Genomic DNA, 9,324 nt, shown 5'->3' with positions numbered 1-9,324 from the left:
CTCTTCCTCATTCTCGCATCTCTTCTGCCTTTCCTTCTCCCCAGCTCAGATTCTAGGTCACAAATGGAGTCTTCCCTTGTTTCCAGCCCATATGATTTTTCTTACTCCACCTGTTCCAAATGGGCTATGGGGAAAGAGAGTGTCCTATTAGAAGGGAGGGAGAAATGGAGGGGAGGGAGAGAGGACTGCACAAGATCAGGGATCAAGACTGAATGGTGGGTGCCTTGTTTGTCATGAGGTAAAAATGGTGTGGCCCACTGGAAACAAAGGAAAGATTCCTCAATACCAGAAACCAAGTCTGACTGGTGATGTGTTTGCCCTGTATCTCTGTTGTACCTAATATTAAATCAGTGTGTTAGTTTGAATAAAATGGTCCCCATCTGCCTCCAACACTTTAATACTTGGTCCCCAGTTGGTGGCCCTTTAGGGAGGATTAGGCTGCGTGGCCTTGCTAGGGAAGTCTCACTGGGGGCTGGCTTTGAGGTTTTGAAAGACTTGCTATTTCCACTTAGTTCTCTTTGCTGCTTGCAGCTTGAGATGTGAGCCTTCAGCTCTCAGCTTCTGTTCATCCACATGCCTGCTGCCTGCTGCATCTACTCTGCCATCATGGACTCTTCTCTCTGGAACTGTAAGCTTCAAATAAACCCATTGCAGTGGCCATGGTGTTTTATCACAGCAGTACAAAGCTAAAGTTGGACATGGCAGATCACACCTTTAATCCTAGCTCTCTGGAGACTGAGTGGATCTTTGTGGGTTCAAGGTGAGCCAGGGCTACAAAATGAAACCTTGTGGATGGATGGATGGATGGATACATAGATACATACATAGTATACACAGATGCATAGATAGATAGATAGATACATACATACATACATACATACATACATAGACAGATACATACATACATAGTATAGATAGATAGATAGATAGATAGATAGATAGATAGATAGATGATAGATAGATAGATAGATACTTAGATACAGATACATAGATTGAGACATACATACATAGTCACATAGAAGGTACTAATGATTGAATAAAGTATGTGTTGCTTAAATGAAGGCCAGTTCCTGCATCAAATCTATGCTAATGAAAGACCTCTTTGAATTTTTCTTCACCTGTCTACTACCCTCAGTCCTCTGCCCCAGCCATGATCTAAAGGAAGGAAGGACTACATAGTACACCTAGTTCCAGTACCCTAAAGGAAGGAAGGACTACATAGTACACCTAGTTCCAGTACCCAGTGTCTGAGCTGTGCCATTTCCGATTTGTGGCTGGAGCCTTGGCTGTTCAGAGAAGCCCTCTGGGGAGTCACCAGATCCTGGACCAGCTGGATACATCATAACACTGACGGGCTAAAAGGAGGAAGAAGGAGAGAATCAGTGATTGGCTGTCCTGTGATTCCCTCTTCATTATCTGCTTGCAGCTACGTTCACCCCTTTACCTGAGATAAAACTCTAGAACTCTAAAGGGTGGAGAGCCATTTAGAAGTCAGCATACAACCATTGGTGCTAGCTAGCTAAGGAACACCAAGATCAAGCTCACTCCTTCAACATGGCTTAAGTAAACTCTCCACTTTCTCCCAATATCTATCTGGAAATCCAAGTTCCAAATCAGATCTTAAATCAAAGACTATGAATATCATTTTGCAAAGCAATGGTCCTTCCATTTACTTGAAAATGTCTTTAGAGTACAGAATCTAGGCTCCCCTCCCATAGTTGTTCTTCACAGGTCTGAGGCTCTTAAACATTCATCAAGTTTGGCGGCGGGTGGAGGGGGGGAGTTGGTGTTGGTGTATGTGTGTGTCCGTGTGTGTGTGTGTGTGTGTGTGTGTGTGTGTGTGTGTGTCTATGTAGTCCTGGCTGTCCTGGAACTCACTCTGTAGACAAAACTGGCCTCAAACTCAGGGATGGATCTGCCTGCCTCTGCTTCTCAAGTGCTGGAATTAAAGGTGTGCACCACCATGCCCAGCTATCATCGAGTTATTTTGAAATAGGAAAATTCTGCAGAAGGAGCTAGCCTCTCCTGAACTGCTCAGGACTCAATTGTGGACACAGTGCAACAAGATAACTGATGGCCACATTCTTCCAGTTTTCTCTGGAGCCAGAGAAGCTTGGCTTCTCTCTTTGTTTCCTGACTTATGATTAGCTACTTTATTTAGAAAGTGAAAGGCAATTGAAGAAATCACACAAGCTTTGGAGTTTGACCGCCTGAGTTCAGAAACTACTCTACCGTTTTCCTCCCCGTGAAGCTTCATGGGTAATCTTTTAGAACCTCAATTTCCACACTCATACTGAGCCAAAGTTGGCCCACAATATTTTCATTTTCTTTCTTTCTTTTTCAAATAGGACCTCATGTATCCCAGAATGACCTTAACCTTGCTTCAAGAATGTATCCAAGGATAACTTTAAACTTCAGATCTGCCTGCCTCCACCTCCCAAGTATTGGGAGTACAGATTTGCACCATCACTCCAAGAATGCATTGGTGGAGACCAAATCTGGAATGGTGAGCATCTATTTACGGTTTTTAAACTTGGACAAAAGCCATCTATAGTTATGAATGTTGGGTCTTCTTCCATAATGCTTGGCTAACATACTGCTCTCTATACTGTAACGCTGAATTGCCAAGAGAGCCAATTACACACACACACACACACACACACACGTATATATAACATGTTATATACAATTTAATATATAATATATATTATATATAAGCACTCAGGAGGCAGATGAATCCCTGAGTTCGAGACCAGCCTGGTGAACAAAGTAAATTCCAGGACAGCCAGGACTACACATAGGAAAGAACAAAACAATAAAATACACACATACACATGGACGGAGATATATAGATATCTCATATATAATTTAAATAATTTCACATCTGGACTGACAAAGCATCTTTCTTCGTGTGGTTGGTCAGGGTTATCCAAAAACTCTCAAAGCATCATAGATATTGCTGTTGCCCTTGGTTTCCCCTCAGAGTTGAAAGGTGAGTCCCTGTTGCTGATGACAGCCATGTACACAGGACCCAGAGGACCTGAACTGTATCAGACCTGAAAGTCTCATCTCTGGGGATTAGCTTCCATGATACCAGAAGGCACCATGCAAGGAGGGAACCCACCAGAGTCCTGCCCAGTCACGACACCTGTGACCCACAGTTTCTCAGCCAAAGGAAAATTACAAGGATGGCCTTCACTGAATCCCAGCTTCAGCATATCAGAAATAATCTGAGGGATGAGCACTGTAATTAATTTCAGCTGTAATGACAAAAGCTTTGAGGAATGTCAGAAGCCATAATAGGACAAGCTAATAATTAGCAGTTGATCATCCTGAAATGCTTGCCTCGGATTATTATCTGCGACAAGTGTGCCACATTTAGCAAGGCTATGTTGGACATATTTTAGGAAAGATCCTGCTATTAATATGCTTTTCCTATTATTATTAAACATATATAACAATCACTAAGCAATAGCACTCCCCTTTGGAGCAGATCTCTGTAGACTCACGAAGATGTACTGTCTTGTAATGATGCTATATAGACAAATAGATGACTTCTTAAGTCTTAATGATGATCCTATAAGAATTCCTAAAATTATATCAATGATTATTAAGCTCTTTTATAGTGGGACTGCTATTAAGTCCTTTTCTGATAGTCAAAACTGCCATGAGAACTTTGCCAGTCTCCGAAGTGTCATCAGTTAACAGCACTTAGATAGTAACCAGACTCTCTCCTACTCAGAGCACATTCCAAGGTGATTGTAAAACAATTAACCAAGGGTCACTAAAGGGAACTCACGATTTATTATAGGTGCTAGGACAGAAGAAAAAATATTGCTTGGGTTTATCTATACAAAACTTCACTAATTTCTTAGTTATAGTTTTAAACCTATGGTGAACCTGTGGAGCTAGACAGGTGATGGATGTTTAGTCAGATAATTACTCCTAATGGATATGCATGTAAACATTCTCGATTGTAAACTTCTATTTCAATTTATGATTTGAATTTTGGTGTGAACTTGCGATGAACTTTGTAACATGTGATCAGGTACTCTGAATGATGTATAAGACAAAGGGACGTTCGTTAGCGGTGTCTTCACTTCTCCTCACTTTCTCTTCCTCACTTCACCTCTCTCTCTCTCTCTCTCTCTCTCTCTCTCCTCTTCTCCCTTCTTCCCTGCTTAGAATCTCTCTACTTAGGATTTTTCCTTTGTTAGAATTTTTTCCTTTTTCCACTTAGGACCTTCCCATTTTCCCCCTTAGATAGGAAACTAGCAATAAACTAAAATAACTTCTTTAAGTATCTTTTCTTCCTGCGACCTCAAACCAACAGACCTAAGTTAGAGCCTGGCAGCGCCTACAGAGACAGATCAAAGGCATTTCTTAATTCTCTGCTGTCCCTGGGCGGAGGTGTTAGTGGCAAGAAACTGCAGTTTCTGGACAGAGGATATCAGAGGGCAGGCCAGCTAACCCTAGGTCTTACCCACTGTCGAGGCTCTTCCCACCCCCCTTGATTGCCTCAAGAAGAACCGACCGGAGGAGAAAAAAGAAGATCACCTCCTCCCACCAAGCTAGGGGTCGCTCCCGGCAGAGGAACACCTGCCTTCTTCACTAGCATGCCTTCAAGGTGCATATACTACCCAAAAGCGGAAGAAACAGCTTTGCAATACTTTGAAGAATTCAGCGTGGCACATGCGAAAAGTTGGCTGCCTGTAACCTGTGCCAATTGCCTTCAGGATTGTGAAGTTAATGACCAGGGCCTGGAAAGTACTGCTCACCACACCAAAAACTATGAAGCACCTGTGAAGTCTAAATTTCTATCTTCAGGAGCTAAAGAAGCAGCCAAGAGCTACCTGCTCATTCAGCGGACCTAGGTTTAAGTCCCAGCATCTACATGGCAGCTCACAACTCTTAACTCCAGTCCCAGGGGCTCCAGTGCCCTCTTCTGGCAACTGTAGACACCAGGCGCACACATAGTTCATACATATATACAAACAAAGCATCAATAAATATCAAATAATAATAGTAAATGTTTTTTACTGTGTACTAGAGAGATGACTCAGCAGTTAAGAACATTGACTGCTCTTCCAGAGGACAACGGTCCGATTCCCAGAACTCACATGGTGATTCAGAGTCATCTGTAACACCCCTCTTCTAGCCTCTGTAGGCACCAGGCATATAAGTGGTACACAAACCTAGATTCAGCCAAGGCATCTGTATTCATAGAATAAAATAAAAGCAAAAATTGTATACTAGTGTCTGAGGGTGTACCTTAATGGTGAAACATTTGCCTACCATGTACAAGGCCTTGGGTTCAATCCCCAGTACAGAAAAAAAAAAAAAAGAAAGAAAGAAAAAGAAATTCAGATAGATAGATAGATAGATAGATAGATAGATGGATGGATGGATGGATAGATACATAGATACATAGATACATAGATACATAGATAGATACTCCATCAAAAGTAAACGGTGGGCTTGGATATAGCTCAGTGATAGATCAGTTGTCTAGTATTCATAAGAGTCTGTATTTAATCCAAGCATCACACAAGAAAAGGAAAGCATAGATAAGTAAATAAAGCAAATGAAATCAGTTTTAATAATCTTTAATTCAACCCTATACATAAAAAATATTTAACTACCATTTATACTTTTTAAATGAGGGAGGGTTTCATTTATTTTTGTACTTAGTCTTTGAAACCAAGTCTGCATGTTACTCAGACATCACATCTCAATATGAAGTAGCCACATTCTAAGGACTCAAGAACTACCAAGACTTAGTCAGTCAGTGGCTTCCATATTGAACTGCACAGGTCTAGAGAGCTCTCTCAGCTGCTCTGATAGGATAGGCTAAAAAGCATTGCCTCTTCGACTTTTTTGTTAACTCCTTAAAAAAAATCTTGCTTTTCTGAGCCTAGTGTTTCCTCCAACATGTCAGAACTGATAACTAGACATTTCCAAAATTATCCTAACTTGTGTCTTAGTTAGGGTTTTATTGCTGTGAAGACACACCATGACCACAGCCACCCTTATAAAGAACAACATTTCATTGGGGCTGGCTTACAGGTTCAGAGGTTCCATCCATTACCATTATAGCAGGAAGCATGGCAGTGTCCAGGCAGACATGGCACTGGAGATGCTGAGAGTTCTACCTCTAGGTAGTTAGGAGAAGACTGTCCCCCACGAGGCTAGGAGGCGGGTCTCAAAGCCCACTCTCACAATGACACACTTCTCCAACAAGACCACACCTACTCCAGGAAAGCCACACCTACTCCAACAAGACCACACCTCCTAATAGTGCCACCACCACAGTCAGTCAGCGTGCATTCATTCATTCTCTTAGTCGCTGAGTTGTGAAAGTGTGCTTGCAATGGACATTTCTCACATTCAATGTTCTTCAGCTTCTCGTGTCTGTCCTCTGGCTTTCTACCTTGTCCTTTTCCTTGCTCTTGAGAGACCAGTTCCCCATCAACTTTATAAAAAAATGGAAGAACCACCAAGAATAAACCCTCTGCTCCAAACTATCACAACAGTGTGTGAAACGAGATCTCGCACTGCCTTTCTGCCCTTGCCCCACAATACAGTGGCCAGCCCTTGCACCTACCTCAGGATCTCCAGCCTCCTCCCAGAGATGGAGCCCCCAATCCTTTCCCACCAACTCCTCACATCAATCCTTAGGACATTTAGTCATTCCTACACTATGCCACTTCTGTCCCCCTCTGGCTATTGCTCTGCCTCTTTGCCTCTCCTCCAGAGCCAATTGTTGTGAAAGAGTTGTCTACCCTGCTGTGTCTACTTCGGTAACTCTCATTCATTCCTGTGCATTTCTCAGAAATACAGCTTCCGTCACTCTGCTGAACCTTCCTCACCAATGTGCCCTCTGCCTTCCTTGTGGGGACACTGGAAAGCCATAGAAAAGATGAATTCCAGGTCTTATTGGTTCCTGGCTATTCTGTAATTTTGCCTGCTTTGTCATCTTGGTTTCTGTGATGTTTGTTTCCCTATCTCTGTGGCCATTCTGTTCCCTTGCCTCCTTTGTGCTCCCCTGAGCACCCTCCTTTTCCTGTGCCTAGGACTTCACTTTTATCCTCTCCTACCCCACAGTCTCTCCTTAAGAGAAAGTTCTACCACTTCAATAGCTGCAAATATACATTTAATAGCCTCATTCATATATGAATGATAATCCATACATGACAACTCTCATACTTGTGGAGGGTTTTTGCAGGGCAGAAGTATTAAGTTATTCTTTTTTTTTTTTTTGATAAGATCTCCTGTATCCAAGGCTGGCCTTGAACTCACCATGCAGCCTAAGATGACCTTGAGCTTGTGGATTCCCCTACCTCTGTCTCCTTGAGTGTTGAGATTACCAACCACCTCACCCAGCTTCATGCAGTGCTTGGGATCCAATCCAGACACTCATACACACCAGTAAAGCACTCTGCCAATTGAGCTCCATCCATGGCCCTTGTATCTGTTGTTTTGTTTACCCAAGTTCTTTTTGTGGCCCATAGACAAATCCTTCTGACTGCAGTCCTCTTCAATGGATGTCCGAGGAATATCTCACAGACTGAACACACCCAAAGTGCACTCATTACCTCCTGTCTGTAGTCCCGTCCCACAGACCCCACCGTTCCAGTTTCTTTGTCTTTTTTTCCTGAATGACACAACCATTTCCTGAGTTACCTTGTTCTCCATTATCTCTTCTCACTGGAGGCCAAGTAGATTGATCTCCTATATATCTAATCAACCCACTCCATTCTTTAGCCACTCCTAACTGGTGCTGATTCCACCTCCTAGCCTTAATCCACATTCTGTAGTGGCCCCAGACCATGCTTCCAATGTGCAAGATCCACTAGATCATTCTGCTGCTTAAATCCTTCCTGAGCAGATGCATGGATGTCAGGATACAAGTCTGGCTGCTTGGCACAGCATGACAGGCCTCCTCGCCTTCCCAGCTCCTTCTATAGCACTTCCTCCCCTAGTGTGAGTCATGGCCCAGCCTTACCATGCTATGATGACTTAGTACCTGTTTTTCTTTGTTGTTGGTCCCCCTTAAATACTCCTCCTCACCCTTATCCACTTACCCCGGCTATACTGTCTAGTGGATCTTTGATTCTCAGCCTAGACATCGTTTCCTCAAGTTTCTCAGATCTCTACCACACACACAGACACAATACTGCCCCTAGTATAGACTTGAAGTACTGGTTTGCCCCTATACAAAGCATACTCTTCCCCGGGACTCAATATGGTCACTGTTTGTGCATTTATCTCTGCTCTTCAGTAAACTGCATACTCCATGAGGTTTGCCCTCTTATCCCCATCATCCTACCCAGTGCCCAGGCTCTCCATAACTGAATGTTTCTTTTATGATTCTTTGTTTAAACTTTGTTCCCAGCTGGCCTTGGCAGTCTAGAAGGTTATAGTGCTTGTGGGAGATAGACCCTAACGGCAAGAAGTGGGTTGTGGAGCCTGGCCTTGAGGTTTTATAGGTAACTCCCATTTCTTGTCTACTCTGCTTCCTGACTACTGGCACAATGTGACCAGCCTCCTCACGCTCTTGCCAAATGCCCTCCCTGCTGCAGTGGACTGTGACTCTATAAACTGTAAGCCAAACATACCCTTCCATCCTTAAGTCCTTCTTCCCAGGGATTTTGTCACAGGAATAAGACAAGTAATTAATTCAAACCCCACATTTTAAATCTTATCATATAAATACATAAATACATAAATAAATTTTAAATAATTTTTTTTTTGCTTTTTTTTGTTTTATTTTTCAAGACAGGGTTTCTCTGTGCAGCCCTGGCTGTCCTAGAACTCACTCTGTAGACCAGGCTGGCCTTGAACTCAGAAATCCACCTGCCTCTGCCTCCCAAGTGCTGGGATTAAAGGCGTGTGCCACCACTGCCCAGCAATAAAATAAAACCTTATCATTTAAAACTATCATTTTTAAAAATTCTAGCACTAGGAAGATGGTTTAGAGGGCAAGCATGATGGCTTAAATTTGAATCTCCAGCATCCATATAAAAAGCAATGTACCCCTGTAATCCCAACACTGTTTGGTGAAGACAGGAGAATTCTGGGTTCACTAGTCAGCCAGTCTAGCCAATCAGTGAGTTCCAAGTTCAGTGAGAGACCCTGTATCAAAAAAACACAATGGAAGTGGGGCTGAAGAGATGATTCAATGGTTAAGAACATACGCTTCTCTTATGGCAATCCCAAGCTTGCATCAGGAGGCTCAGAGCTGCCAGTGGTTCCAGCTCCAGAAGATCTGATGCTCTCTTTTGTCCTTCAAGGGCATTGCACTCACGTGCACACACACACACA

The sequence above is a fragment of the Grammomys surdaster genome, unplaced genomic scaffold, assembly GCF_004785775.1.
Source record: "Grammomys surdaster isolate TR1022 unplaced genomic scaffold, NIH_TR_1.0 210, whole genome shotgun sequence".
In the NCBI taxonomy this organism is placed as follows: Eukaryota; Metazoa; Chordata; class Mammalia; order Rodentia; family Muridae; genus Grammomys; species Grammomys surdaster.
Note: the sequence above shows the minus strand (reverse complement) of the source record.